This window comes from Cervus elaphus, chromosome 1 (assembly GCF_910594005.1).
Source record: "Cervus elaphus chromosome 1, mCerEla1.1, whole genome shotgun sequence".
Taxonomy (NCBI): Eukaryota; Metazoa; Chordata; class Mammalia; order Artiodactyla; family Cervidae; genus Cervus; species Cervus elaphus.
In genome coordinates, this window is record NC_057815.1 from 21708937 (window position 1) to 21715591 (window position 6655).

Consider the following 6655-nt stretch of genomic DNA (forward strand, 5'->3'; position numbering starts at 1 on the left):
AGGAAGAAGAACATAAGAAAATACCAGGCTTCTTAGGGCCAAGCAGATTCTCTGCTGTCTGAAGAAAGGGCATAGGATCATAGCCTTCTCTCAGTGGCACTGGGACAAGCCAACAGAGGTTCTCCTCTTAGGTTTCTGTACGCTAGTCCTGGCCCCAGGCAAGTGCATTTAATAGGCCTTTTGAATTGGGGGCAATGGAAACAAGACAGTTGAACTGGTCTTGCAACTTCTGAATTAAATGGGCATACATTTTTCTCCAAATGAAAAGCTCTTATTCCTCTAGGAAACTGGAGGCAGTGCTTGGTTTGGCAAGTCAAGTTCTTCTTGATGGGCAGTGTTGAGGTGTCTGAAGGCAGCAGACGCAGAGTTCGCAGGAGGCTGTGTGGTGGCACTGGTAGAACTCTGGAGCCAGATGACTTGGCTTTGAACCCACTTTCCCCTCCCAGCTATATGGCTACAACAGACACTGCTGGTACTCATCTCAGATCCCGCTCACCTCCCTGTGCCCCTAAACATCAAGTGGTGAAGAGCTGCTAACAGCTTGCACCTGTGGCCTACTGTAGAGTATTACCCTTGGTTAACGAGACTCTGAGACCACTACCACAGCTGATATCATTGCCATTCCCTGCCCTCCCCACAGTGGGTCAGGCTAAGGCTCAGCTTATCCCCCCACCCAGTTCGTGACAGGCTTTCTTGAAGAGTGGTAGGTACGTGTTCCTGAATCTCGGTGCTAGCTTCTGCTTCTAGAAAGCCTAACACAGTGGTGGCTAGAGCAAGTCACCCATTACACTCCAACTGTAATATTGGCATAATAGTAGTACACACCTTTTAAGAGTGTTACAAAGATTAGATGATTTGAAATTTATGAGACACTTCAAAAAGTTTCTGACATGTAGTCAGTTTGGTTTTTACTATGAGAGGTTGACGCCATCTGACATAAAAATATGATAGTTCTTCACATTTTCAGAATAGGTAATTAGTACAGTTGTTTTGAGAATGATGTTTCTCAGCCAAATTAGTGTCTTACTTATACCATTAGTCACAGGAATGTGTTAGGTTGTATCAGTGTTTCACAATAATTTACCACTTCAACTGAGGGGGAGAAAAAACCTCAAAATGTAATCCAAACTAAATAGAAGAAATACACAGCACCCCATCCCATGATCTCTGCCATTAGCTTGTGCTCAGTCAGTCATTCATTTCCAACTCTTTGCAACCACATGGACTGTAGCCCACCGGACTCCTCTGTCCATGGAATTTCCCAGGCAAAACTACTGGAGTGAGTTACCATTTCCTCCTCCAGGGGATCTTCCCTACCCAGGGATTGAACCCACATCTTCTATGTTTCCTGCATTGGCAGATGGATTCTTACCACTGCACCACCAGGGCCCCTCTGCCAGTGGAGAAGTGACTAAATAAATTATATGTCTAGACCATGAAACATTATATACTTATTTAAAATATAACAGACTGTATAACAGAGGCAACTCAACTTCTTTCTGAAGGACTGCATCTTCAAACTGGGTCTCAAAATGTGTTGATAGAGCCCCAACAAATGGGTTTACACATAAAAGTCACAAGACATATTAGAGTCACCAAATATCTAAGATATTTAATTAGATATCTAAGATATCTAATTTTAATTAACTCAAACATCTAAGATGTTTAAAGAAATAAAAGAAGGAGTTGACAACCTGAATAATGAGTGAGAAATGGAGTATTTCTGCCATATCAGCAAACCATGATGTCACAGTCAGCGATTGCAGCCCTCCAATGTGAGCCGGTGAGCCCTGAGGGAACTCAAGGAGAAGAATACCTGTGATCTAACAGCCATCAAACTGCAGCCACTCCCTATGGTGAACCCCAAGGGAAGCTCAGAATGTGAAAAACACAGGAGACCGGCCCCGACAGCTGAGATGCATAGGAAAGGAATGATTTCAGTGAGCCTAGACTCTTGCATCTTCCCATACATAGAAGATAGCTAAATTCCTTAGTTTGGCTTACCTGGTTTTCTTTAATTAACAAAAATCTTTTGATGTTCAGACTACCAGCCCTCTGTTGCTGGTTCCTCCCTACCCCCCACCCCCACCTCCTCAATGCAGTTCTCTCAGGGTTACTTGAGATGTTGCCTCCTGGGCTTAAGTCCTAAAAATTTCTACCAAATAAAACATAACTCTCAACTTTTAGGTTGTGACTATTTTTTAAATTGATGGGAGTAAGAGCTTATTTTAAAAATGAACAGGAAGACTTGTAAAAGAACAAAGTAGAACTTCTAGAAGTTAAAAAATAATCATGGAAATTAAAAACTTCATGAAGTATTCAAACTTCTGATAAAGAAATATTTAGTGACCTGGATAAGCAACTTGTAGAAACAACTAAGTTGGAGCATAAAGAGATGAAGTGAAAAAATGAAAATGTTGTTAGACATGGAAGGCAGGCCTTAAATTTGTCTAATTCAAGATCCAGTAAGAGATAATAAAGAGATGTGCCTGCATGCCAAGTCTGATTCTTTCTGACCCTATGGTGTGTGGTCTGCACACATCTTCTGTCCATGAGATTCTCCAGGCGAGAATACTGGAGTGAGTTGCCATGCTCTCCTCCAGGGGATCTTCCGGACCCAGGGATCAAACCTCTGTCTCTTATGTCTCCTGCACTGGCAGGTGGGTTCTCTACCACTAGCGCCACCTGGGAAGCCCAATAAAGAGACAGGAAAATCCAATAGAGAGGTTATGGCTGAAACTTTTCCAGAAAGATTGAAAGACACCTAGTCTCAGTTTCAGTAGTTGAAGATGACCATAAGCAAGTAAAAACCACCACGGACTATTCAATAACAGACTATCTCTTATTAGATGTTGTGATCTGGGCACGGGATGGAAAAGAATTTCCAGATAAAAAACAGAATGAGAGGGAAATAAAGTTTATTAGAGTGGGAGACGCTGTTAGAATAGCAGGCCAGCCAGCTCAAGGGAGAACTGACCTTGAACGGGGTCCTTAGTCTACTTTTATAGCCAGGGTACAAGCAATGGGATAGGGGTCTTGTGGGTCATTTGCTGATTGGATGAGGCATGTATACTGGGTGGGAGGAAGGGTAAGGCAAATACCTTCTCCCTATGGGGTAGGAGGGGAGACGTGTTATACTGCTCAGGAAGACCTGAAATCCATTAACAGTTACAACACGGGGGAGGGAAGGACGATAAGGGTCTGGTTTTTCCCTTCCTGCCTTCCAAGACCCTCCTTGGTTTTATCTGTTCTTTTCTCCTTGGATCACTACATCAGACATATTTGAAAAGTCATTTACAACTCAGCCAGTAAAGAATCTGCCTGCAGTATAGGAGACCCTGGTTCAGTTCCTGGGTTGGGCAGATCTCCTGGAGAGGGAAATGGCAACCCACTCCAGTATTCTGGCCTGGGGAATTCCATGGACTGTATGGTTCATGGCAGTAGCAAAGAGTCTGGACATGACTAAGTGACTTTCACTTTCATTTCACTTTTACAACAACCAATAAAAACTTTGATTTCTCTGTAAGTGTATTATGACAATGAGAGTAAATGTTAGGTTTGGAGCTGTTATGCTGGTAAAGGGAGCTTATGAAAAACATTTTGACATATTTTACTGACTGTATTCTTATATCTGGTACTATAGGAAAAAATGTATAATAAATAAGAGAGTATTCCTCTGGATATTTGGCAAATATGTTGACAAAATGATTTTTAAGTGTCTAAAAGGTAATATTCATTTATGATTAATAAACAGCAGAAGTTAGAAAAGCAAGTTCTTATTATTTCATTTCATGTAGCTTCCTTTTTAGTCTGCAGATCAAATTAGGAAAATGCAATTTAACCTATGGCAAAGGCAATGCTAAGTAAAAAAAAAATCTGAATCATGCAATAGACTTCTTCAAAATGGTCTATAGAATTTTATGCAATAATTGAATAGAATTACCTGACTTTATGCTATCCTATTTTTTTTTTACTTGAAATAACAGGAATTTGGAAAGGAAAAACTAAATAATTTGCTTTGGGGATAGGCTGAAAGACATTTTCTCATAAGATAAAAAGCACTAAAGTATTCCCCAAAAATGAGAATACTTGAGGTATCATTTTATAGTAAAAGAATTTTGAAAATAGCCTTTCTCTGATATGATTATGAGCACCTCAACTTTGGGCAGTTATTCCTATTGTTCTGACCGGTGCAAAAATGCTGAATGGAGCTGAGGTGAATCATTGCAACAAGTTGATACTTTCTACAACATAGTAAAAATCACAACATTCCAAGTAGTAAACCAAAGCTAATAAGACATGTTAGTTATAAGGATTCCAACTATTCAGACAGCAAACTCATGCTTTTAAATGTGACCACAATGAAAATTCTTAGAAATCTTCTCAAATAGAACTTCTTGACTTACCTTGCTTATAAATTTCCTCTCTATAAGCTAGAGGAAGTGGCAAGATCTGGCCTTGATAACCAACGTGTAAGAACTGGTTGATGAAGTTAAAAATAACATGGACCTTGAGTCAAAGGAGCAAAGTTGTCAGATGTTTTTTGTTGTGCCTGTTGTAGGTTGCATTCTCTGGCAAATAGACCTTCCAATGGAGACCGTGTGCACACCTTGCAGTGTGCAGGTGGAACATGGGGCAGTGACTTCAAAGACCATGCCCGTAAAGGAATGAACGAAGCAGTGCTGAGCAGAGGTATAAATTGAATCATAATGCAGTGGCAACAGGGGTTATGGCAGGTTTCACAGGAAATTCTGAAACTGGAATGGTTCTTCCAAAATGTCTCTAACTGAAGGGGCCAGACCTGGACTCCCGCATTAACTAGTCATTAGACGCAGAGAGCTGCTTGGGAAACTATTGGAGAGGCAGCTTCTTTTGGACCTGTAGAATTCTTAAAGAGAGTTTCAGCTGAGCACCATCAGGTAATACTCCCAACCATCAGGGTAATGAATGGCTCAGAGCTAAGGGAGATTTGTACAGCACAATACATTCATTACAAGGGCCAAGAAAGAGAATGCTTGTATTCATACATTTACCCCCAACTTTAGGAATGTACATTTCAGAAAGATTAAAGGATCAGGGGAAAACAAGCAACAGGAGGTTTGTGGCTAGCAGAAATATTTGTTCATTCAACAGGTACTATACTTAAAATGGGCTTACACTTTGTTGATGCAAGCTACTGCAGAAACAATGATGAATAATAGATAGTCCCAGCTAGTGGTGGACTGAAGCTGGCTGCAACCTGCTGGCCAGAGCCAATTTATCAATACTTCTTCCAGACTCCCAGTGATGTCCAGTTGGTAGCTTGTAATGGGCCTTGATGGAAACATTTATACTAGGAAACTAGATAATGGTAGAAAGCAGGGATTTTTTTTTTTAACCCCAAGAACCAATTGTTACTAATCTATCAGCGCAATACTGCACCCCACTTTTGAGATGACAATCCAACAGAACTGGAAATGAATAGAATTGTCTACTCTGCCTCTGGTCCTTTAAAGTAGCTGCACACTCCCCCATATGTATGAAAAGGTGAGTTCTTGACACTCCAGCATTGATCATGACAAGATCCTTAGACTCATGCTGTTCAATGAAAGTATAATCTGAGCCATACATATAATTTAAAATTTCCTAGTAGCCATATTCTTTACAGTGAAAAGCAAACTTAAACATTTTCAAGTAACTAAATTGAATACGGAAAGTTCTTTTCTTTTAGTATTTGCATGTACATTGACAAAACTTGTTCCTCTTTTCCAACAAGAACTGATTTGACTTTTAAGCAAAAGCTCATCAAGTAGCCATCACACTTTGCAGTCTAGTCTCAGAGGGTGCAGAGCCAGTATCAAGCAAGGAATAGGATTCTCTTCAGTCTCAGGTGCTAAAATATGGACAGATCCTTCATCTTTGATTAGATATACAGTGATTTCAGCAGAGTGCTACAGTTTTTAGATTATAAAAGAAAACTGTCAAATTGGTATTTTTTGGATTGGACATGAGAAAAACAACTTTACTGTTTATGCTAAAAGATGACAGACATGGACACGTGTCCCCAGTGTTACATCCCCCTTCAAAAGAACTAACCACTGCTGGCATGACCTCTGCAAATTTTAATGTGGGTGACTATGCTCAAGCTCAAAGAGTATGGAAAAACTACCTTCCTGCCATCAACAGCGTTATATTTCTGGAGGATTGTGCAGATCATGAAAGGCTGTTAGAATCAAAAGAAGAACTCAATTTGCTAATGACAGTTGAAACCATTTCTAACGCGTCTATACTGATTCTTGGGAATGAGATCAACAGACCTGAAGCCATTGATGAAGAGAGGTTATGAGAGATGTTTGGTTTATATGGTCAGACAACAGGAAAGAGCCGAATGCTGACCTGTAAGTTCTCAAGTACAGTGTGCTCAAAAGACATGGTTACTGAGAAGGTGTTGGCTTCAAGTGTAGGTTCTTAACACCAGCCTGACTGGTTCCAGGTCTCACTATTCAGTCCTACTTCGAGATCTGATCAGGCAACATGTATAACTTGAATTCAGTAGAGTTTTGTTGGTTATAAGAAGGTTATTTAGATTATTACTATTACATCAACTTAATTTGCATGTGAATTGAAAACTGATTATAACAGTGTTAGCTTTATCATTCCATAAAAATAATTAGTT

The 6655-nt window shown here is 40.1% G+C and overlaps 1 pseudogene; it reads left to right on the top strand.

Annotated features, from left to right (window-relative positions):
- Window positions 1-5879: 5879 nt before the first annotated feature.
- Window positions 5880-6451, top strand: LOC122682150 (annotated as a pseudogene).
- The last annotated feature ends 204 nt before the right edge of the window (window positions 6452-6655 follow it).